We start from the raw sequence: 26524 nt of genomic DNA on the forward strand, positions 1-26524 counted from the left end.
CGCAATATAGGCGTAGTTCTGTTAATATAAGATAATAAGATGTACTTTGTTGATCCAAAATCGGGAAATTGTTTTGTTATGAAATACAATTTTTTTTTTTTTTATTTCTAACTTTTTTTCCCCTTTTTTTTCGCCGCCCCCTATGGGTTGATGCGCCCTTAGCATTCGCCTATACTGCCTATGCCGAGGGCCGGCCCTGGGTGAAGAGTACGTCTCTCGCTGGACTCTTTTTCCATTTAGTCAATTTCACGTTCATGAGAAACACAACTGTTTTTAGTATATTTCTCACTCTCCACCAGATGGTTTGTTGCTGCTTTTTCGACCTGCTGGACTCCAGTTAAATAGATGTCTCATGGTGGCTGTTACGGAGCGTCCACACTACAGCTTCAAAAAAAGCTTGGAGCTGGGCGTGTCTGAAGCTTGGGGATTTTATTCGAGCAACGCGACCAACAACCAATCACATGAATCTCCCGCCCCCGACATACAAAGCAAAAAAAACCGGGGATTTTATGGGAGCAATATATATATATATATAAACTCCCCAAACAGGCAAAAACCTACCAGTTTCACCCACTGTCTCTGCCACCTCCCTCCATGCCTGGTTCCTCCGGTTTGTATCCCGGTAGGTGAAGAGGGTCTGCTCATACAAAACCGGGTGATTTGCTACGCCGATAATTAGTTTCTCCTCCATCTTTTTTTGAAATATAGAAATCAACGGCGGGATATCTCTCCCAGCTTAGACGCGGTTTGATTGGCTACGGCTTGATCTGTCAGATTTTCAGAAACGGGATTTGATTGGCTGGCGCTGGCTACTCCGGCGTCTACGGCGTCAGAAGTTGAACATTCAACTTCTGACGCCGGAGACGGACCGCTATGCTACCCACAATTCAGTTCGGCGAAAAGCGAGGCAACGTGACGCAGACGCGTTGGAAACCGTTTTTGAAGCTGTCGAAGCTGTAGTGTGGACGGCCCATTAGCGTACGCTGATGTGCTGTAGTTTTAACCCTTTACCTGATCCAAATAACTTCATCCACGAAAGTACACACAACAAACTTGAAATAGCTTGGACTGAGGGTTGGCAAGTATATAAAAACTCTGAAACATCTACACACACACACACACACACACACACACACACACACACACACACACACACACACACACACACACACACACACACACACACACACACACACACACACCACACACACACACACACACCACACACACACACACACACACACACACACACATACATACACACACACAAACAGACGTCTGCATTAATACGCTGGTACCTAAGCTGACCTGTAAACTAACCTAATGTAAGATTTTTAACATTTAAGCTTTTTTGTCATATAGCTTGTTACTCCCACACTGTTTGTTTTTGTTGTGTCCTCCGTGATGCAATATGTTTTGCCACAGGCCGATCTGAAATAAAACACTGCAAAGATGGGGAACAGATTCATAAGTCAGACGTTAACCTGCAGAAAATCCTGCAGAGACATCAAACACTGACTTGGCCAACATGAACACATGTGAATGCCCATGGGAGGCTCTGACATTCTTTCCTGATAAACACCCAGCCGGGAGCACAGATGGGAATATAAACAGCTGTGGGTCTTAATTGATCACATGCTACTGCAAGCGTACAGCTCATCTTAAAACAGCAATCTTGGAATGAATACCTGGCCTGTGTTTCTCTGGTTCTGCCAACTGCTGTTTACCTCAACTGATAAGATTATCTGTGCCACAAGGGAAGCTCTGCACAGGATTAATCATTTTCATGAGTAAAACATCAGTCTCCAATCACATATCACATGTTGACTCCCTCGATTGGATTTGCATTACATTTGTTGAATCATCATCAAATGTTATTACAGTAAAGTTATAAGCAATTATGTTACACCACACTAGTTATTAATCTGAGTTTATGTTATACTGGAATAAATAGATGGCATACCACCAGGTTTGCAATTTCACAGAACCATATTTGTTAAGAGCAGGTAGATAAATACACTGAACAAAAATATAAATGCAACACTTCTGTTTTTGCTCCCATTTTTCATGAGATGAACTCAAAGATCTAAAATATTTTCTATATACACAAAATAACCATTTCTCTCAAATATTGTTCACAAATCTGAAAAAATCTGTGATAGTGAGCACTTCTCCTTTGCCGAGATAATCCATCCCACCTCACAGGTGTGGCATATCAAGATGCTGATTAGACAGCATGATTATTGCACAGGTGTGCCTTAGGCTGGCCACAATAAAAGGCCACTCTGAAATGTTCAGTTTTATCACACAGCACAATGCCACAGATGTCGCAAGTTTTGAGGGAGCGTGCAATTGGCATGCTGACAGCAGGAATATCCACCAACAAAACTAGGGCCACAAGGGTGGGCGGAGGGGGTCTGGAGGACGGGTTTAGGCTGACAGCCCAGGGGCACAGCGGAGGACCCGGAAGGGATCTCGGGCGGACGGCCTGGGGGCAAGGCAGAGTTCGTGGTGGGGCGAAGGCCACAGCGGGCGAACTCAGGGGGCCGGGCATGAGGACGAAGGCTGCGGCTGGAAGAGTCAGGGGGCCGGGCCCGAGGGCGAGGACCGCGGCCGGGAAAGTCAGGGGGCCGGGCTCGAGAGCGAAGACCGCGGCTGGGGAACTCAGGGGGCCGGGCACAAGGACGGGCAGGAGCTGGTGGAACCCCTGGCGGGTCAGGCGTAGACGAGACCCTGGACGGAACATGGGCTGGTGTCAGTGGGACCCACGACGGAGCAAGGGCTGGTGTCGACAGGACAGGATATGGTGTTGGCTGGACCCCCGGCAGAGGAGAAGTCGGCGGGACCCCCAACGGGACAGGACACGGAGCTGGCAGGACACAGAGCTGGCAGGACACAGAGCTGGCAGGACACCCAGCGGAACCTCCAACGGCACAGGACATAGGGCTGGCAGGACCCCCGGCAGAAGAGTAGTCAGCGGGGCCTCCAACGGCACAGGACATAGGGTTGGCAGGACCCCCGGCAGAAGAGTCATCGGCAGGACCCCCAACGGGACAGGACATGGAGTTGGCAGGACCCCCGGCAGAAGAGTAGTCGGCGGGGCGTCCAACGGCACAGGACACATGGCATTGTAATACACGGTTCGGCTGCATTAAATATTACATATCTGCCGTAGTTCTCTATTTATAGAGCCCTGCTGAGAAGACTTCTAGACAAACATGAGGAAATGCCGCCGAAACTAAATATGTGACGTGGATCATAAATATATCAGCAATTAAACAAAATCTTCAATTTCTCTTTACAATATAAGTCTCCTTGCAGTATCAACACTAATTCGGCTGACTTTTATATTTGATCCAATCGGTATATTGGTATATGTACACCATAACGGTGCACAGCTGATAGAAAGGGACACCTGGTGGTTAAAGCACGTTATTGAAATGTATTATTTTTATTATTAGATATTAATAGGAGACACAGACAGACAAACTAATAAGGCTGTATTTAAACATTAAAGAATACTTTAGGTTAAGGTCTTATTTTGAATAAGAAAAAAGCTTTGGGAGTATAAATATTAAGCCTGACAAAGTACTAATATATTGCTTTCCTGCAATGTTAACTACTGTATCACTTATTTTAACTGATATTATACATATGTATTATACTCTTATAAGATGTATGTAGATAGTATAAGAAATGTGCAAAATATGACAGTTTAATGGTGGAGGTACACACATATTGATAGATGTCTTGTAATGCACTGTTGAGGAACCTGCGACCCAAGTTTTTCATCTCCGGCTTTGTCAGGTATTGAACATTCAATAAATAAAGAACACGGGGGTGGACCCGTTCAAATCCAGTTTTGGACAGTCTGCCGTGGTTCCATCCCATTTCAAAGTGCTGTTCGACGCTCGGCGTAACCCTCGGCGCACACTCAAACATCCAATCACAGAGCTTGAGGACTATCACTGGGTTTGTCAAGCGAAGCGGAGAGAATACTTACTTCCGGGTATAACATTCTCTAAAGCAACTACTGTGAGATGCTCCGACCCTCAGTCCTGACAGACTCCAACTTGTGTTTATTAATCTAACAAATAAATAAACACAAGGATAATTGTGTGTTATTGTTGAGTAATTAACAGTGTGTGGTTTAGATAATAATACAAAATTAGAAGGAAAAAACGATGAAACAATACAGATTTCAGTATTCTGAGCCCCTACTCTCCCCATAACTGACTGCAACAAAAGTCCTACATTATTCAATTAAAATAAAGAAGTAAAAACAATAAGTGTGGCTTGACATTGAGTAAGAAAAAGGTTGATAAACGCTGTGAGAATGGATCTGCGGAGAGCATTTCGCCGCGATCACAACTCGTCTATTACCAACGTTCAGGGAGCTCTATGCAAGTCAATGGGACGCCCTGCCCGTTGAAAACTGACTCTCAAGGGGTACCCTGTGCGTAATATGGTGACGGGGAGGGGCCCTGACCGACCATGTGACGGGTTGGGAGTGAGAACGTGTTGCAGATACTGCACCTGCTGGTGAGGTATGGGATTGCTCTTCTTCCAATTGACCGCAGAACCCAACTTGGTAAGGTGTAAGATAAATTGGGCTGTGTGAAACATTGCCCATTCCCTGGACCTGGCCATGACTATGAATTTGAGACAGTCGAGCAAATCAGTTTCATCAATATCAGTTTCATTAATAACAAGTACAGACCAGTTGAAAGTGAGATGATAATGCATGTTTAAACATACCCAATGATGCAAAAGATCTAATAAAATAATTATTTTCTTTTCACTATATCTGTAAAGCGTCTTTGAGTACCTGTAAAAGCGCTAACAAAATACATCTATTATTATTATTATTATAATTATTAATTTATTATTAGTAATAGCAGCAGGTAAAGTATTCCAGTCTGTTGGGGCTTTGAAAATGAACGCCCTTCTGCCAATACATTTTTTTGCAGAGGGGACAGAGAAATATATCTGAACAGAATGTCTGATGATTTGGCGAGTAGGGTATCCATAAGCCCCCCCCCCCCCTCCCAACCAACTTCCTCCTGACTGCTTTTCTACGGAGCCCTGGAGGGTTCATAGAGAGAAAAATAAATAAAACGTGGCCACGAGATACCTTCTCGTTCGCACGAGATACCTTCTTGTGCGAACGCTTTAGTAACTTGTGCGCACGAGTTACTAAAGCGTGCGCACGAGTTACTAAAGCGTGCGCACGAGTTAATAAAGCGTGCGCACGAGTTAATAAAGCGTGGCCTCGTTTTGTGTGTGTGTGTGGGCATTTGTTTATGATAGTATCGCTCGTTCCGGTGCACTCCGGCAGGACTATAGCACAACGAGATTAAGATTAAACGCATTTCTTTCACTTGGGAATACACATATAACTATGGAGAACCAGATTTGTGTACATTACTGTTCATGGTAATTTGAAAACAAATGCCGGTGGTGTCGGACACACACAAATACATCGAACACGCACACACCAGCGACGTGCAGTCAGGGGAGGCAGAGCCTCACCTGTCATACTCCAATGTAACGGAAAAACAACTAAAGTAAAACTAAATAGTAATAATAATAACATGTCTCCACTGATCTGTGTTGTAAGTGTGATTTCTGTATGATTCCAATCGCTTTTTATAGTCAAAATCAGCTAATTTGCCAAGCTCCGCTACAACTACATGGGAGCGATGAGGAGTGAGGCAGGGACGAGCTCTGCCTCACGTAAACCCACAGTAACTGGCTGGAGCGCGGGCACTAATTTAGCGCGGGCACTTATTTTGTGAGCACGCTCAAGCCAGTTACTGTGGGGTGAGGTGAGGCACAGATGAGCTCTGCCTCACCTCAGAATGCGTCACCCCACAGAAACTGGCTGGAAAGCGGGCCCTAAGCGCATGCCTGCACCATCTCACTGTATGTCACCAATGTAATGTTTGTAGATCCCTTTATTACATTTATCCTCGCCATCCATAGTCTCTAAATAACTTATTTCACGTATATATGATATTTAGGCTCGCTGGTCTCATCATACAACGGCAATGAAAAAAGCACCAGGGGAGGCAGCCATAACCTCTGCCGCACTGAAGGGGGCGCAAGTGAGCCCACAGGTTCTTGTTGCTACTGTTATTCTACGCAGGGACGGTAGACGCAAACAACAAACTAGACTTTTGAAACTAGAGGAAGATAAGGAGGACTTTTACAAAAATGTAATAGAGATTGTTGTCCAGAAGGATATCATGGACTGCATCTTCAAGTCAAGGTAAGACCACCATTGTAATGAAAATGGGATCTTACTAAGAAAGAACAATCCAATATTTAGATTGTGGGTATCCTTTTGTTGAACGGTCTGTTTAAAATGAATCGAAGCATCAGACTAAAAAAGCTTTTGAAAATAACCGAATATTTCGATTAAGGTCAAAATATAATATTTGTAAATCTGACTCTGAAAGAGTCAGTGCCTCACCAGCCATGAACCTCACCGCACGTCACTGGCACACACAGAGCGGAGCACACACACACACACACACACACACACACACACACACACACACACACACACACACACACACACACACACACACACACACACACACACACACACACACACACACACACACACACACACACACACGCGCCCTGGGGGCTATACTACGAAGCAGGATTTTCGCTTAGCCGGCTAAATTCAGGGAAAACTCCGGCTTTCCGGTCCTACGAAGCTGGTTCTCTTTTTAGCAGGCTAGATCTCCATGGTAACTTATGCTTAGCGGCTAACCAGGGGGGTATACTACGAATCTAGTTCAACCTATCCTGGATATATAAGCCGCTCTCGCTAAACTGTCCTACAACGCTGGCTATCAACTCGTTCGCTCAAGCCAGCCGTGTCCTATCTAGTTAGGTGCGCGTTCACATAAAAGGGGTGGTATCTGGAGCATTCGACCAATCACAAACATGGAGAAGCATACTGACAGCGCAGCGTCATACTTCCTGAATGAAAAGTCAACTATAATATTAGACATATGAAGAAGTTAAACATTAAACATTCATGACTTAAACACTTGATCCAGGATAAAAGCCACATAGCTGCACCTGCAAGGTGAATACAGCTGGTAACAGAACAAGTGTTTGAATGCGTACATTAACAGGTTTATGATATCACTGCCCCGTCTATGACACGATCTGACTTTAATTACATTTGACTCGAGTGTTTCGTCAACTTAATGTGTTGCTTAAAATAATACTTCTGCATACAGTATGTGACACTGTGAGTGTTGCACGGCCAGATACGGTTCAGCTGACTCAGATAAGAAAATATATGATACATTATGATGTGATATGATGTGATATGAATGATAATGGGACACATCGACGTCTGCACTCACAGTGCCGCTGACTGTAGGCTTCGTAGTATACCCCCCAGGTCGGGATCAGGGGGGTATACTACGAAGCAGGATTTTCGTCGTCAAATAGGAGTGTGGAACATACATTAGCCAAATGCTGATTAAATATTTGGGCAATGGATAATGGGTCATGAATTATTGTATCAGCAGTTCTTATTTTATTAATAGAATGTTTACCTGATTTGTTTAAAATAGATTTAATTTTAGTCCAAAATTGCTTGGGATTCTTAAAGTCCGATGTGAGAGATTCTTTATAGTAGTTGGATTTAGCATTTCGGGTTTTGGTTTTACTCAGATTTCGGAGATGCCTGTATACTTCCCAATCGGCTATAGTTCTTGAATGACGATATATCGACCATGCTTTATCCCTTTCCCTAAAGAGACTGATGAGTTCAGAATTGATCCAAGGGAGATGTTGACCTTTGACCTTAACCGTTCTCACAGGTGCATGTTTGTTCATGACATCAGTGAGCTCTTTATGCAGAAAATCCCAAGCATCTTGTACAAAAGGTATTAGTTGAAATCTGTCCCAATTAAGGGCAACAACATCATTAATAAATAAATCAACATTCAATTTTTTTGACTAGTTTTGGAGGTAGTTTAATTAATTTGATTTTCCATACGCAATAAACAATTGAATGATCGCTGAAGCAATCCGACATGACACCAGCTTTTGAGATTCTCTCTGATTAATTAGCTGTTTAACATTTAGACTACTGAAAAGTTTTTTCTCTCTATCAGATGATTTATCCAACCAATTTTGGTTGAAATCACCAAGAAAGATTATTTCATTTCCGCAGGAAATGGAGTTGATAGTGTCAATGATGTGGTTAAAAGACTCTGCAGGTGAATAAGGTGGCCTATAGATGCTACCAATAGTTAAGCATTTATTTTCATGAAAAATAATTTTAAGAAAAATGCATTCAAAATGTAGAGGCAGTAGCAATTAGCTCAGTTACAAGATCAGAGGAGACATAAATAGCCACACCTCCACCCCTGCTGCATCTATCGGATCTGTAAAGCAAATCATTTGTGATTTGTAGTTCACTATCGGAAATGTTACCACTAAGCCAAGTTTCAGAGAGTGTGATGATTTTAGGTTTATGTAGAACAACCCATATCCGAAGTAAATCAATTTTGGGCAATAGACTCCTGATATTCAAATGAATGATTTTTATACCCCTTAATTCATCCAGTCTGGAATGAATAGCAAATAATGTTCCTGTCACTTGTTACGCATACATGCGATTCATGATTGTAAAGATTGCTAGATTCAACCATTAATGTAAAACAGACATACAAAACATTCAAACACAAAAATGAAAAGACAGAAAAACACAAAACAACCTTTAAGAAGGCCCAGCCGCCCTGGACCCCAAATCCCAGAGCATGACCATGAATAAACTTAAACATAATAAATAATTACACAGAGCTCAGTCTGCATTACGAAGAGGCTAAAGAAGTCGTAGCTCAAAGAAATTCATCCGAACGAACACAAACATTATTTAACAATAACAGCCACTCGGGGCAGTATTGCAATAGTAGTGGGCTCTAACGTGCCAAAGAAGAAGTGACGTCAACGTCACTGTAAAATGTAAACAAACAACACAACTGAAAGAGCCAGGCGGGTGCCCACCTGTTATATTAAGTTATAATAAACACAAAAGAGAGTGTCAACAACATCTCAGCAGTCATGACACGTCACGTAAACAGGTCTCTGTTCGATTTAGAGTCGAGGCTTTGGGTAAATTCAATAGGCTCAGTTTATTTCCAGCCCAGACTGATACCATGAATTTCACTGCATTTGTCAACAGCATACACAGGAGAGAAAGGCTTCCGACGTTTTGTAATTCACTTTATGATGCTCAGAGACCTCGGGGTCACTGCACAAAAACGAGCAGAGAAATCAAGCTGAAGGGGACCCGAAGTACCGCAGAGCCGCTGAGGTGGAACATCATCTTTCACAACAGAAGACTTCCTGTGCTATTCATTTCCCCCCGTTTCCTTACCTCGGCCAATGACGCTGTTCTTTTCAAACTGCAGAGTCAGAGAGAAAGAAAACATGGACTTCCAGCCTGTGTTACCTCATCTCTCCTCCAGGCTCTCCATCACTCATCCCATACTCCTGGGTGTTTAATCGGAATAGCGAGTGCCTGCACACGGTCGCAAGACATTGCATGTGCATCAGCTGGTGCCCGATCTAATTTGGCATGATGTACAGCAGCCTAATCTCCTTCTTAACGCTCCTGCAGTGTGACTGCAACATCTCCCAACAGCCAACTACTTTAAACCCAGATAAGTGTATCAGCAGCGCCTGGAGGGAGAGTCCCAGCCTGCCAAGAACACAAGCTCGCCTTTTCATCAATCAATTTGACAAGGCCAGCTACAGAGCAGAAACATCTGACAACCTGCCCCCCCCCACCATTAACCCCCCACAGCCCCATCCTCTGTCCTCTGATCCATCCGTGAGAATATTGCACCAGCATTCTGAAGCAGAACAAGTGTGGTCGGGAAGTTTCTACAGCTTTCATGATCTTCGTGCCACAGGGAAGGGAGAAACTTCAAGACTGGAGGAGCCATATAAAAGGCCATGTACCAAACCTGTTGACTGTGTTGCATGCTGGGACGGAGGATTGCTGTAGAGCGGGCCACTGCAGGAAGCTGCTTCCTGGATGTGGTGACAGGCAGACAACCAGAACTGAGAGTGATAGCGACACATGCTGCATCTGATCCTCTGATTCTCCCCTTGGTGGAGGAGCAAGCATTTTTTTCTGGATGGGCGCTGATAGAATCTCAGCAGTGATATTTGCTGAAGTAGAGACATCATAGATATGTTCAGCTTTATATAGATGTGAATCCAGGATGAAGCTGTTATCAGATTGCAACAGATTTGTAACGGTATTTATTTTGACTGCTGCAGGAGAAAAGCCGGTTGACTCCGGGCTGTATGAGACAAGAGCACACTGCCCTGGAAGCAGAAACTATTCACAGAGAAGACTCACACAAAGTTATAGTTGCACGCAAAGGGCCGGTTGTAAATGTAAGACTATATAAATATACATATATAATATAAATAAAATAAGGTATTATATTACATTATTGCCTCTGCATTGGATTATTATCGGATAGGGTAATAACTTCATAATTAACTACGTCTGAAAGCAGAAGTCTAGGGCAAATAATTGCAAGTCTCTTCATTGCGCATGTCACAAAATGAGATGCATTGTGGGACATATAGTTTATGGGCAAAGCGCTTCTGTAAAGCGGCATGTAACCTTATAATAAACATATTATGTTCTTTGCAAGCTTTTGCGGGCCACATGAAATGAAGTTGCGGGCTGGATTTGGCCCGCGAGCCTTAAGTTTGATACCCCTGCTCTAGAGCAATAAAGTGAAGGAGTAACCAAACAGTCAGCGACAGAATGAGCATTGTCTTAAAGCTAAAGAGACCAGCAAGTAATGTGTGGAATCTACATAAGAGTTGGTTAGAATCTCCACACACACAGTGAGCAAACTCAGACGGATCACATTCATTGAAAATGGAATTCATACTTAGAACAGCATGAAAAATATAAAAATACCAGAGCATATCTAAACCTCTGCAAAGTGCAGCACTCCCTGCCTGGCAGGCCACTAATATCATAATCCCTACACAGGCAAATGGGCACTAATTTACCAATCACAGCTGCAGTCTGGTTGACAGCACAATGCACAGCTAATAATCCTCCACCAAAGTGTTTGTGTATTAATAATGCACATTCATTCCTGGGGGGCGGAAAATTATCTTTATTCCAACGACTGTCTCATCTCAGAAGTTGGCCCATGTGAGACAGCAGAATTGGAGAGACGCACAGGTGGACAGGGATGGGTTCTAAACATGCAATATTGCTTGATGAAGATCAGTGCTTACTTTCATAATTTGGATGTTTAAGTTTACTTGAAGTCATTTAAAAGAGTGTGTGCTCTATGAGGATCTCCCACGGCTTCATTATGTTTCTGTGTTTTCACATTGTTAGCTCTACCTCTGTGGTTCTTCAAGCTGGTCCTAGGAGATCTTTCCTCCATTACATTCCCTTTCAAAACAAGGCCCATGTTGTTGTGAGTGCAATTAATATTCCAAGTAATACCAAGATACTGACCGTGACCATCTGTCATTTTCACACTGGGCCTCGACCTGAAACTGGACCATTCAGTGTTGTTTAATTCAATCTGCTTTAATTCTAGCCCCTACAGTCCACACGTTGCACTAAATCTGTGCTGGAATTCAGTGTTTATCCCACACCGGAACACACGGCACTGCAAACAAAGCATATTATGGGAAGCCATCAATTAAAGCCTTAGACACGGCTTTCTGTTTTTTTATCCACAAAGAAAACTGATTTCAATTAATTTGACAGTTTCTCATTAAAGTCTCGGTAATATGAAATTATAAGATTGGATTTGCTTCAAGAAACTCAATAATAAACATGTAAGGATCGGATGACGAGCATACATATGATCCTGAACTCTGTGAGGTTCTAACTAGAAATATTGACATTCTTTGAAACTGAGTACAGTGAATGTTATTAAAGGTCCCATGTCATGGCCATTTCTACTGATCATAGTTCCATTGTTGAGGTCTACTAGAATACATTTACATTGTTCAATGTTCCAAACTCACATTGGTTTCTCACACAGCATCTATGTATAGTATGTGTACTCACTCTCTGTCCTACACGGCTTGTTGGAGCTCCTGCCCCCCCCCCCCCTCCCTGTGAGCTCTGATTGGTCGAGAAGCTGCTCGCACACACACAGACACACACACTGCTGCGGGCTGCTGCAGGAGCAGACAGGCTTTGTGATACAGCTAGAACAAGCGAAACTCATCCTGAGCACACACACACTCACAGCCGAAGTAAAAACAATAAGTGTGGCTTGATATTGAGAAAGAAAAAGGTTTATAACGCTGTGAGCATGGGTCTGCGGAGAGCATTTCTCCGCCATCCCAACGTAGTACGTAACGTAACGTTTACCCATTGAAACAGTCGTGGTAGATACCTTGTTTGTTTTAAACATCATGAATACACAAACAACAATGAATACTTACAGGTTGTGTACCCGAATCTCCCGCTGGTCCAAACAAAGTAGGAACAGCATCGTTCTTCAGTGCCCTACGCTGTGCATATCCGGCATGCATCGCTGAAAGGTTTGGGAAGCTTTGTTTCGTGAAAGGCTGGCAGAGGGTGCGGCCATAGCTCTGGGCGTGGCTACTGGGTATCCCTACGTAGCGATACCCAGGAAGTAAATGAGAAATCTCCAACGAGGCGTTTTGGGGAGGTCTTCTCTGTGTTAGAGTTTTACTCACTACAGGGTGTACTTTGAGGGGTTTTGACTCTGCAGACCGTTCACATGCATACAAACCTTCATAAGGGGACAGGTAATAACCGGGAAAGCATGACATGGGACCTTTAAAGCGTACCACCTTGTCCTGTTTTAGTATAGCTCTATACTACAATGTCAAAGCATTGGCGTTACTGTGCAGAGCACATTTTGAATCCATCGAGGGAGTATGGATCATTTCTGGTGTTTTTAATAGACAGTGAATTCCAAGGTTCCTTTCTTGAAGGCAATATTTGAAAGTTCCAAAGGATGATAATGTTTTGTGATGACAAGGATGAGTTTAGAGTCATGACGTTAGACTTTATAAAACTAACTTCAAAAAATGTCTTTTCTACAAGTGTAGAAGCACCTTGTTGGCGCTGCTGACCGTAATCCCAGAGCACTTTGCATTCGGGCAGAATATTTACATAATTACTTTGAGAGACACTAAACTAGATTAAAAACTTGACATGAATTATTGATAATGTGAATTGTAATGTCATTGAGCTTCTGTTGAAGAAAGAAATATTACCAATTTTTTCCCAGATTCTTACATTCTAATTGCCAACAGTCTGTATGCCCTCACATGCCCAGAAGTTCCTTTCAAAGCACAAATCCCCCCTCGCTCCGGTGTGCATTTCTCAAAGTGTGCTGCACAGCAGTAGAGATAATGTAAGAGCAATATCACCAATACCTCGGGAGGGGTATGTCTTAAATCACAGCCGACAGTCAGACAACTTCCTCCAATGGCATGCAGGGAAAATGCAATGATCATCAATTCAGGCCTGAGAAAGGAAATAACCCACCATGTCCCACCATGCATCAGGCAGAGGCATTTGTGAAAAGCAGCAGGACATGTAATGTGTATGAGAGTCCCAGCTGGCCACATGGCTGTGTATTGTGTTAAACGGGTAGGCTGGGAACCCCAGTGCTGTGCCCTCAGGGAGCCCCCATAGCCAGAAATATATGACTATTCAGCACACACTCACTCTGCAGCACCCGACACACTGAGGACAGCCGGACCACGGGGCACACGCCTGCTTCTGCATGACAACATGTGTCATGTCAAATGCAAAGGAACAAGTGTCATGTTTACTGACTTTTACATGAAACATACAATTAAATACATTTGAAGGCAAGATGGACACACTATGTTGCTTTTTTAAATACATTTCTTCATACTTTTTTGCAAGCGGTATATGGGGTTAAGGGCCAACATGTTTCCAAAGATTGGAAACATTTGGGAAGGAAGCAAAGGCTACCAGAAGGTTGCAGTTTTGTAAAGCTACACCAAATGCAATTATTGCTGTTTCAAAATGATGAAATTAATGTAAAAACTCTTAGCAGTAAAATCACAATATTTTTTAAGCATCATGGAAATATATACTTTAAAAAAGGGGGAAGGAAACAGAGACTGGCAGGGGAGACGTGTCACATAAATATCCATTTATGGACAAATAGGAAAATACTCGGTGTGGCTGCACTTGAATAGGAAGAATGTCACTTGTAATGATGCATTCCATTTCATCCGATTAACAGAGAATATCAGATGCTTCCCAATATTTCTGTAAAAGGGAACAATAAATGCAGAACGGTGGATCTCTGAGCAGTTGGACCAGGCGAGGTCGGAGATGGTGCATTACACGGGCACTTAGAGCAATTTAAAGACGAGCGATTGCAAGTGAATGCAGACAGATGTAGCAATATGCATCTGGTTAGAACTAGTGACGGTAGAGGAGGGGACATAGGAACGCACAAGAGATGGAGACACTGGAGGTAACAGATCTGGCAGACGTGTGTTTGCCCTTTGGTAGTGATGCCACACACACACACACACACACACACACACACACACACACACACACCACATCAGAGCAAAGGAACGCAAGCTGTCTGTAAGTTAGAACAACATTGTGAAGTATCTAGTTAAGGTAAAATGTTTATATTTTGATATTAATTCTAAAGTTATGCAGTTGTGACACAGACCAGACATGACAATATCAATGAGTTGGCAGGACGAAGAACAGGCACCCAATCAAAAGCCTTTTTGACACAGAGCCATATTGTGGCTTTGCTGTGATTGGCTGAGGATCAAAGGCTGTAGCAGTGGTCAGAAGGAAAACAAGTTGAAGGACAAGGTCCCAAGGTCACATACTCTAAATCACTGAGGCATTTGAGCGGAAAAACAAAGAGTTAGGAACAATGTGTGGAAGAAGTTAGCAGCTAGTGTGGCAGGTGATGATATTGATTCATCTGCCAGAGACCAACTGTGTGGCCATTTGGCGAGTTCTGATTCCAGACCCTGGTGGGAGAGCAGGAAAGATATGGCTGCACAATACAAGTCTTAAACACACCATGAGGGAAAACCATGTTGCCCTCTCTCTGCCTTTGGTTACCTACACCCCCACCTCCCCCCACCTCCCCCCACCTCCCCCACCAACCGCTGCTGTTATTTCACCCAGCAGGGCTCTTAATACTTAATGTTGATTCACTGGTCCGACTCCAAGGAACACTGCACACCAAAGAGATGAGCACACACACACACACACACACACACACACACACACACACACACACACACACACACACACACACACACACACACACACACACAGGCACACACACAGGCTACATCTCGTGCTGAGTAAATAAAGGTATTCTGGAGCCTCTCTCTTAAATGAAAGGTGACATTGCTTTCCAGGGGGACCATTGGGGCGGTGGGGGGGTGCAGTCTGTGACTTTGTCCCTTTTGTCCCCAAGCCAAATGGATGGGAGGAAAGGGAGGAGGATGGAAAGCAGAGGGGGGGCAGTTATATAGGAGGGCTGCTCTTCCCAACAGGCTGATGTAGGAACATGAAGGACAGAATGACGTGGTTTGCATTTTAATCTTGCAATTTCATCTGTACCAAAGATTAAAAGTAGATGACCTTGAGAGTGTTCGCAATGCTCTTTTGCTTTGTTTTGGTAAAAGTGCTCTGACAGCAAGTTTCCAGATGTATGAGAGGCATTTAAGAGCCCCAGCAGCCCCCCTGCTGGGCCCCACACCTCCTGATAGCTGGTCTGCTGCTGGGGATGAAGCGGTGGATCTACTTGAGGAAGCATATTTCCATAGGAAGAAAACACAGTGACCAAAACGTTGCATACCATGTTATCATGATTATGAACTTCTTGTGTTTACAATAAAAAAGCTTTTCAGACATTGGTGTAGAATACAAATAAACCTACTAAATACCTGGTTAAAACCAAATAAATAAAAAGAGGACACACACTGACACAAACATGATTGACACTTTTCAATCAAAACATTCCAAACACATGCTGTTCAAAGCTACTCCGATCTGAGGATATGCTCCTCTGCTCTCTTCATACTGGCCACTGCTCATCTCACTAACACAACTAATCATTTATCAAATATTTATAGTATAAGATATATTCCATCAAATATATCAAAAAGTGTAATGAAAAGGCTAACCTCTGATCACAGAGCCCCCCCCCACAGCCCTGACCCCCCAGAAGCAGGGCAACAACATGGTGCTGCAGAGGGAGATCCTAGCAGAGTATCTTTCTCCCCTCTGCTTGATCAACCAGTCAGCTTACTTTGCTTACTTTGACCTTTGACCCCCTGTAGCGACTGACCAGCCACCCCAAACACCTGAGTGCCCTCTGACCGTGTTTTGATCTGATGATGCCCCAAACTCATTTCTGTTCACTAAATCTTATCCAACTCACGCAGCGCCCTATAATGTTCAACATTATAACAAATAGTGCAGGGGCTCTGGTTGTCTGGTTATTAATAAAGAGCAATGATTGTTAATTAATAATATAAATAACAAACTTACTAATATAACCTTTGGATTTTTGATGTGCACAATAATAGTGCCTGATTATAACATGTTTTCATTTGACTTGCAAGGCCTTGTGGTCTTCCTATCAGACAAATGATCTAACAGATATAATCTTATATTTCTCAAGGCTCAGAGTAGGTTAAGAGACACCAACACTTCATTTACGGCCATACTTGCCAACCTTGAGACCTCAGAAATCGGGAGCATTTCAAAACCACCGCGGGGGGGGGGGGCTGTATTAGATTAACATGAACATGCTCATTGTAGTGGTAAGTGCACTGCCTGTAGCACCATCCTGGAGCATATGTGTCCTGTATTTTCTCAGGAAAGGAGTGAGCGGAGGGTCGTGTTGTCGATTTTTGTTCAGTTTTCTGTGACAATCTTCCTCACCCTCTCAGACTTTGAGTTGCGCGCGCTGCTACCATGGAAACCAAACAATGGTGTAGCTGTATTAAAGTCCGAGTGGAAACAGTCCTGAGTAAATCTGATTTTGTCAGAAATCGGGAGAAATATGAAACCGGGAGAGGGCAATGACATCGGGAGTCTCCCGCGAAAATCGGGAGGGTTGGCAAGTATGACAGGTCAGCAGATAAGACAGCTGAGGGCTAGAGAGATAAAGTTCAGCTACATTGACCAAATGTGAACAGATGAAGAACAGCATGGCAGGCTGGGCTTAATAAAACAGAACGGCAATTAGTGTGCAGAGCCAAGTCTCCTGTTTCAACCAAAGCCGCTGTGTCTATGAAACTTGGCTAATAGCAGCATTTCATATCAGGACAATTCTGTCCTTCTGCCAGCTCACTGTCATGCTGTGCCAAGATGTACGTCATTAAAGCACCAATAATTAGGACAGCTTTCATTTTTCCAACCTAAGACATGTACTAAGGGGCTGGATGTCCTATCATGTTCTACATATACTTTAAGAGCCGCATTTAAGTTTATTTTGTTTTGATTTATTTGGAACCTTTATTAATGCATTTTCTGTTTCAGTGAGAGGTGTGCTTTGCTCAGGTGAAGGGGGCGGGGCTAAGGGCAGCAGGCAGCAGCAATACCGTCATTGACACGCGGACGCAACCTTATACTTAGTCAAATACAGATTATTAGGATCTGCTGCTTAAGTTTATGTTAAATATTGTTTTCGTATTTTGTTTATGTTTTGCTGGAAATAAACGTTGAAAAGCAACCGAAGCGTCCAGTGGATTGTGTACTGCGAGTCTGACACTGCTTCCGAGGCCCAAGCTCTACATGTGGCCAAGAACAATAACTTTTGAGGTGAAGGTTACAAGACAAACTTTTTGGGATTTTGGCCACTACATATACTGTTGGTGCACCTCTCTGAGCCTGCAGCCTATCAAAGTGTCAGACATTATATCGGCCAAATCAACTTAAATATGACTTCTGATTTTCTGTCTGGAGGCAATGTTTGTTCCCTTTTGGGTTTTCATACATCAAGCTTTTTGGGGCTGCTCTGCCAGAATGGAGATGTCCTAATCAGGTGCTAGGAGACCAAATAGTATTAAGTATGCTCATTCCATTATCCAACCATCCTCCATTGCCCCCCCAGAGGGTCTGCACTTCAGGTACAGTTCATTATTTGGATTTGGAAGGAACAGCCTTGAACATCTCTCTGTGGAAGAAGGATCTTTAAAGAGCTAAACGAATGTAGAGCGAATGGCTCAACAATTACCACTGAAATATGAAACAATGAAAACAGGAGGTGATGGCCATAACATAAGGCTTTCTGATTGAATGCCCAGACAAATATGGAAAATAATTGAAGCTAAGTAAATAGTGATTCTACAAAAACAAGAATGAACAATGCTTTTTATTTGTACCATTTATATAAATATTTTTCAAGATTATTCACAAACATGGTCATCATATACAGTATGTATCAACCAAAAGTTATAAAAGTTGGAGTGCATGAGAGTTGTATTTACTGTATACTTATATAAAGAAAACTGGTTCACCTTTGCTATTTGCAAACGGTGGTGTCCGGATGCAGGGCCAACATGGTACATTCTGCACATGTGTGTGTCTATATCTTGCATTGCACTGATGAAAAGGCAATGATGGTTTGTGAAAGGCAAAAGGAAAGGGTGTGGATAGTCTTTATAGTCTTTGAAGCAGATGCACAATCAGCGATTAAACAAGAGACACAGGGAAATGTAAAGCTCCTGCTTAGTGGCGAACTCTCAACTGTGTCTGTATTTCAGTCAGTGGAGAAGGAGGATGACAGTTTACTGAAATACTGCCTGAGAGTAGTCTCCATGGGGATTACATGAGGATGCAGATTACTTCTTATGAGCAAAGTATGCATTTAAGCTCTCCACACAAACACTTCCCTTTCCTATCCTTCAGTGATATCAGCAGGGAATGCTCTCTGTAATCACACCATGTTGGTTTGAGGGTGAATCTAACATTATATCCATAACATAATGCAACATCTCAGTGTACAAATCAGTTCACAACATTAACAAAAGAAACTCTTTTTCTTTTCATACATCCACACAAATAGTTTTTTTTTTTGCAACACAATATAATATATTATATTTCTCTATTATACTATATCCATCTATCAGATTTCTGCCTCCTCCCTACCACTTGATGACATATCTCGGGGTTCTCAAAAGCATGTACAGTAGTACTGAACTACAGTTTTCATAACAAAATGATATTTTAGAAAGTAGTTCATCTGAATACTGTTCAGAATTCACTGAGGTCTGAATCTTGAGTAACTGGGAAAAAATGTCTGGGAATAAATAGTCCTGTTGATTTTTTTATTAAACATTTTAGAATACTTTGAGCACCATATAATGGCTCCAATCTCAAAGAAACTACCTGTGTAGCTAACTGTTATTGTCTCATTGATGTGTTGCAAAAGCCTCTGAAAACAATTCACATCATTTATCCAGGCTTTGTCAAAGTTGGATCAATACTTTGAGAAGTATCCTGTGTGACTATAGGTACACTGCCAAACACCAGAAGCTTTTATTCCTCTGCTTTATGAGAACGGAGTAGGGGTGTGATGATGGATTGTTCAATTTGCGTGATATTCTTTGTTAAAGAAGACTGATGGTACTGCTGGAGAAGGTACGTGTTTCCTCTCCCACTTCCCCTACTGCAATAAATGTTGTGAATACCTGAAGGGCTGTTTCTCATAATGACACATTACCAGGTCCAACATTGGTACCATTTCACTGTCTCTGTGTGATCATGTGAAAGGGTGTTTTGGGGCAAATCATGATTTTTTTTCAAAATGTTTCAAATTTGGAGTGGAAGTGAGGACGTACAAATAGGCAGTTCAAGACCAGGGAGAAGTCCATATGGGAGAAACACTAAGGGTATAAATAAATATTTGATTTAGATTTTTAAACAATAAATCATACCTGAGCATTATTATTATGATGTGAAAGTAAGACCATGAAGATGTACACCATACCTGTACACAGCTCTGTTCACTTTGCACCATGGCGGTGTTAATTGGGAGGAAATCTTACCTTTAAAGCTAAAATTGCATTTCTATCGTCTGATATTAGATATTCAACAAAAGGATAAACCTTTGAAAGTTGAAAGACAAAAGATGGAATGGATGACATACAGTAAAGTGCACTGAAAAAGCTGAAACCTTGACTTGAATTAAATGTAGTGTCGACAGATTTCACATAACTGTATAAGGTTAGTTGAAAGCAATAATAGCAATTATATTTAAAAAAAATACATATATATTAGTAGGTTCAACTTAATATTATTGCTTTCAACTAACCTAATCGTTTTTTCAGTGTATGACCGACCTTGTATGCTTCACTCGTGGCACACCGTGACCCGGTGAGGTCGAAGGTACAAGTCCGATTTTAAACTATTTGGAACTGTGAAGCACAATGCTTATTAAAGACTTCATGTTATTGTAATCTAAAGTCTGAAAGCATGTGCTCTTGTAGAAAAGAAACTGCACATGTTTAGTTATTATACAGTTATTTTTGAATGATTTATTTCACTGTGGATATTTGGGACAATGTTAACAGATATGTAAGACCACTTACATTTCTTAACAATGTTCAGTGAATGGCTGGCATTATTAGTACTTTAATGTTTTTTAATGTTAATGTTTTTTTCAAGGACATGCTCGGGCTCAATCAATCCTGCTTCAACATGGTGGACTCATGAAAAGCATGTGGGTAGAGCATACAGGATTGTTAATGAGGCCCAGGGACAGTCTCCCTCAGAGGATAAAGAACTGCTTTAATGCTTTGTTCCACTTGTTTTTTTCAGAGAGGATGGGAGCAGCTCACAAGGTCTGAGGGAAGTCTGTGAAGTACGTACAGCAGATCACCTGATGCATCATGCCATCCTGTTTTAATTTGCATACCTCAATGGAACTGAACTGAGGTGTGGCAAAGTATTGACGAGCAGAGTGGGGTTTGTGATGCCATGACACTGGAAGCACTGCTTTGGTTGTACTGTCTATATCAGGGGTGCCCAACCAGTCGATCGCGATCGACCGGTCGATCGCGGGGAGATTCCCAGTCGATCGCGAGATGTGTCTAAAAATAGAACAACAATATTCTGTTTTATCGTTAATGTCCTGTAACATAATCTTCCCGTGCCAGAATAATGCACTTGAACGCATCAAAGCTTTGTGATTGGCCGGCGTGACCCCATGTGTCGGGGCGTGGCTGGTGAGCAGTGGGCAGTGTGCACTGCACTAGTTCGCTAACGTTGTCCGTGTCAACACAGGAGTGACAGTCCGCACACACACAAGACCGCAATTATGGCAGAAGCAAAACATATAATTCTCACTCCGAGTGGGAGGATGATTATTTTGTTATCTATTCCAATTCAAAGTCCATCTGTCTCATCTGCAATGCGAGCGTGGCTTTATCGAAGAAGGGTAATTTAGGAGCGGCATTTCAAAACAGTGCACACACGCTACGAGACGGAATTCCCTCCTAATTCTGCCCTACGCTCCAAAAGGGGAGGGGCCTGAAAGGACAGCTAAATGCACAGCAGTCCATTTTCACCAGGCCCAACAACAAGAGCAAGGCTGCTACCATAGCATCTTATCGTGTCAAGTCACGTTCTTGAGAAACACATGAAGTCTTTCAAAGACGGCGAAGTTGTGAAAGAAGCATTCCTGGAGGCTGCCGACGCGCTTTTGGGGACAGTAAAAATAACAGTAGCATTTCAACAGGTTTTTGATATAATAAAAACTCAAGTTAGATACCGTTATTAATCTGCTGTAAGTTTGAGTTTGTTTGAATTTATTCATTATAATTATTGTACAACATGGTATAAGAATGCAAACATTAAGGTCTGTTCTGTTTAAATTGATTATAGTCTATTATCAATTCAGGTTAAGAAGCTAGTGTTGCTAGCATCCTATTTTAAAGGCATTTCTTTTTATACTCTACTAAAATGCAACAAAAAAAGGTTTGATTCTATTAATGTTGTCTTTTTTATTGCACTTTGGCAGCAGATTCCTGTGTAGCTTCAGATCTGAGTTGTCTTATTAGTAAGCCTCATTTATACTTTTGTAGCAACACTATTTTTATATAATGGCAAATAAAGGGTTCAGCGTCTTTTCTTTTTTTCCTGTGTCATATGTGGCAGCACTGTTCAATGTTTCTTGAAAACATTACCCACTGTAGTATGTGACGTGTGAATAAACTCCAACTCTGTATCAACAGCACTGTTGTGTAACTTCAGTTAAATACTTGTATGTGTGTAGATTAGAAAGAGGTAAGATAAAGGATCTGCAGTATTTTATGAAGTATTCATCGTACAAAGGTCAGTTTTATACAAGAAGTGTGTATTTACCTGGTAGTAGGCTGTCAGTAATGGCTATGCCTCTCTATTTGGACTGGTAGATCTCGGCAGACTGGCAACTTTAAAAGTAGCTCTCGGTTCAAAAAAGGTTGGGCACCCCTGGTCTATAGAGATGTAATAGTGACATAAGGACACTTGAAATATAGAAACTATAGAAACTATAGAAAAAACGGAATCACTGAAAGAAAGATCTAGATTTTGGATACTGGGCCAAAGACTTATTTTCATATCGCACATCGACATGCACGACAGCATTTTTAGACAAACAGCTTTAGCCTAACAAGATCTGAATTCAAAACCTGACTGCAAACTGGCAAACTAACAAAGATACTTTCATTTTTCCTCTTGATACTAAAATAGCGCCTGCTCCGTCCTTTCATCTACTTGTCATCACTTATAGTCAAGGGACTCTAGTTTTGCAAGTTAATTCCCTTTCTGGTTATTAATTGATAAAAGTCATTGGATCATCTTCTCATTTAATTGTAGAACCTATTCTACCAAAACGAACACATTTCCATGGTTGTGTTGTGCATTGATTTTATAGTGAAGAAAACAACTTAATATTGTCATATGAAGATAATTGGTGAAACGCCTCCTCTGTCAAAGCTGTAGCTGGTGTCCATAAACAGTTACAGGGTTATGTTATATACAGTTTATACTGTATGTAAATAACTATACCAATAACCATTCAATATCTTATTTTTATTTGTAAAGCTTTCTACAAGATTCCTGATATATCCATGATGAGACAGCATCAGTTCAGTCTTACTCTAGAGGGGCTGCAGGGCAGACACACTGGATTTGAAACATGTTATCTTTGTTTAAACCCGGCCCTGACAGAGATGGTTTACTCCCAGGGGTTGGGGGCATACTTTCCAAGTGGCCATAGGGATTTTCAGCAGGCCAGGAGCATATGGGGTCTGGGCACAGACCCAGGGCCGCCCCTCCCTACAGGCCAATCACGCAAGCTGCATGGGGCCCCGCCTTGCGCAGGGGGCCCCGCCCAGAGGGCCTCAGCTGCTGTGCGCAGTTCCCCGCTCAGATCTCAGCTCAGTTCTCAGCTCAGTTCTCCGCTCAGTTCTCCGCGCACCCCCCGCGAGAGTGAGAGTGAGAGATGACAAGGGGAGCATGTCTGTAACCCGACACCGTTGTAATGTATCGACATCTGACCAATCACGGCTTTGATACGGCCACTAGTGCAGGTAAAGAGATGTCGGTGAAAAGACAGTTTCAGTCCGGCGCAAAAAACAAAACATGAAGAAACTAGAGCATCACTCGAAGGTGGGTTATTGTCAGTGGCGTTTTCTCCCGGAGGCCAAGGGAAGCCAGGCTTCCCCTGTTTTTTCGGATTGTAGTTATAACTTAAATAAATAAATAAAAACACTTTGTTTTGTTTCTGTAATTCTACTTTCCTGTGTGTTCCTGCCGGACCGTCTCTCCGTCTCTCCCCCATTCTCATTGAGTAGTTTACAAAGAGTGAAACAGCGCCCCTCTAGATGTCATGGTGAAACAGTAGATTGCATTCACTGTTGCGAGAGGAGGCCAGCAGAATCTAGCTTCCCTTGGTGAAAAAAAATTGAGGGATTAACCAATCAGATGAGGCCCACGTGATGCCCCTGCCAACCTGTGATTGGTCAGGGCCATGCCAGGGGAAGCCAGCCGCCTCTAGCTTCCCTTCAGGGGCGGCTGGCGGCTGGCGATTTGATTGGACACTGCCATCCAATCACATCAACATCAATTTGAATACTGTAACTGTCATCACCGCCGTTAGAAATGATCAAGCAAATGAAGCATTATGGAGGGAGGAGATTTGGCGTACTTAATTAAGCATAACTTCACTAAACTTCCGCTACAGCAGCAACTAAAAATTAAAGCAGATGGCAGGACAACGCCCACACTCGTGCTGTGTACACAGAGGAATAAGGGATCTAATCGGACGTTCAATCAGTGGCGTTTTCTCCCGGAGGCCAAGGGAAGCCAGGCTTCCCCTGTTTTTTCGGATTGTAGTTATAACTTAAATAAATAAATAAAAACACTTTGTTTTGTTTCTGTAATTCTACTTTCCTGTGTGTTCCTGCCGGACCGTCTCTCCGTCTCTCCCCCATTCTCATTGAGTATTTTACAAAGAGTGAAACAGCGCCCCTCTAGATGTCATGGTGAAACAGTAGATTGCATTCACTGTTGCGAGAGGAGGCCAGCAGAATCTAGCTTCCCTTGGTGAAAAAAATTTGAGGGATTAACCAATCAGATGAGGCCCACGTGATGCCCCTGCCAACCTGTGATTGGTCAGGGCCATGCCAGGGGAAGCCAGCCGCCTCTAGCTTCCCTTCAGGGGCGGCTGGCGGCTGGCGGCTGGCGGCTGGCGATTTGATTGGACACTGCCATCCAATCACATCAACATCAATTTGAATACTGTAACTGTCATCACCGCCGTTAGAAATGATCAAGCAAATGAAGCATTATGGAGGGAGGAGATTTGGCGTACTTAATTAAGCATAACTTCACTAAACTTCCGCTACAGCAGCAACTAAAAATTAAAGCAGATGACAGGACAACGCCCACACTCGAGCTGTGTACACAGAGGAATAAGGGATCTAATCGGACGTTCAATGAGGACAATTATGTCCGCACGGAGTGGCTAACTGGAAGCGCTAAACTTCAGCGTCTATTTTGCTGGCCATGTCTTCTTTTTGACAAGGGTTCGTGCTCCCTGAACAATCCTTGGGCAACTTCAGGATTCATCGACCTTGCCAACCTGTCACGGGCAATTGAGAGGGACGGTAAATCTAAAAATCATATAGATTGTGCTGTGAAATTAAAGCTTTTTGGACGCGTCAGGATTGACGAGGCTCTGGATGTAGCAAGAACCATTAGCACAAAGAAGCACAACGAACAAGTAAAAAAGAACCGGGATATTCTGAGGAAACTCATCATTGCTGCCCTGTACCTTGCACGTCAAGAGCAAGCATTCAGGGGACACAATGAGGCCGCTGGCAGCTCTAACAGGGGCAATTTTGTAGAGCTGGTACGTGCATTTGCAGAGTTTGACACTGCACTCGCGGAGCACTTGGGATCGTCAACAGTCTTCAGTGGTATGTCAAACACCATACAAAATGACATAATTGAGAGCATAGCTCGTTGTATCCAGGATGAGACTAATAAAGAAATACACATTTCTCCTTTCATTGCTGTACAAGTGGATGACACATCAGACATCTCCAATAAGTGCCAACTCACTATCATAATCAGATATGTGAATGAAAAAGGCAGTGTGTGTGAACGTTTCCTCGGCTTTTTTGATGTCAGCTTAGAAAGAGATGCAAAAGCTGTAACATCAGTTGTCATGAGAGCCATCGGGAACTACAGCCCAACAAACAAACTGATTTGTCAGACTTATGACGGAGCAAGCTGCATGAGTGGACAGCACGGTGGCGTTCAGGCTTTAGTGAAAGCACACTGCCCCAATGCGCTATTCATCCACTGCTATGCTCACAAATTAAATTTGGTTTTAGCACAAGGCACAAACAACATCCAAGCAGCCAAACTGTTTTTTGCCAATCTCGATGCCTTCCACAATTTTTTCTCACGTTCATGTAAGAGATCAGCACTACTGTCTGAAGTTGATCGAGCTGTGCGTGTACCAGGGGGTTCTGCTGTGAGGTGGAACTTTAAAAGCTGCGCAGTACACGCCATCCATGAAGGACGCGGGTCGCTCTGTATCGCTTTTGACAGGATAATGACAGAGCCGGGATGGGACAAAGAGACCATTGCACAGAGTGCTTCCTTGAAGCAAAAACTTGAGGATTTTGACTTCACCTTCCTGCTCGGGGTCTTTCAGTCCATTTTCGGCCTCACAGAACCACTCTTCCAGGTTCTGCAAAGCAAGACGGCGGACATCAAAAAAATGCCAGGATCGGATCATGAGCACTCTCAGCGCTCTCAAAGCCACAAGAACAGATGAGACATTCAGTCGCATTTACGATGACACGGTCAAAGCAGTCGGCGATCCTGTGCCCCGACGTAAACGACGTCGCCGCGGCTGGGACGACCTGGAGCAAGGGTTTTAACCAGCACCAAGAAGGAGAC

General features: G+C 42.9%; 1 long non-coding RNA gene across 1 annotated transcript in view; it reads left to right on the plus strand.

The window, feature by feature from the left end:
- The window catches only part of LOC117557212, a 59278-nt gene extending 38103 nt beyond the window's left edge, over positions 1-21175 (plus strand). Inside the window, exons 2-3 of the long non-coding RNA XR_004570673.1 lie at positions 20732-20786; positions 20885-21175. This is a non-coding gene — a long non-coding RNA (uncharacterized LOC117557212). The remainder of the gene's footprint in view (positions 1-20731; positions 20787-20884) is intronic.
- The last annotated feature ends 5349 nt before the right edge of the window (positions 21176-26524 follow it).

Source organism: Gymnodraco acuticeps, unplaced genomic scaffold, assembly GCF_902827175.1.
Source record: "Gymnodraco acuticeps unplaced genomic scaffold, fGymAcu1.1, whole genome shotgun sequence".
Classification (NCBI taxonomy): Eukaryota; Metazoa; Chordata; class Actinopteri; order Perciformes; family Bathydraconidae; genus Gymnodraco; species Gymnodraco acuticeps.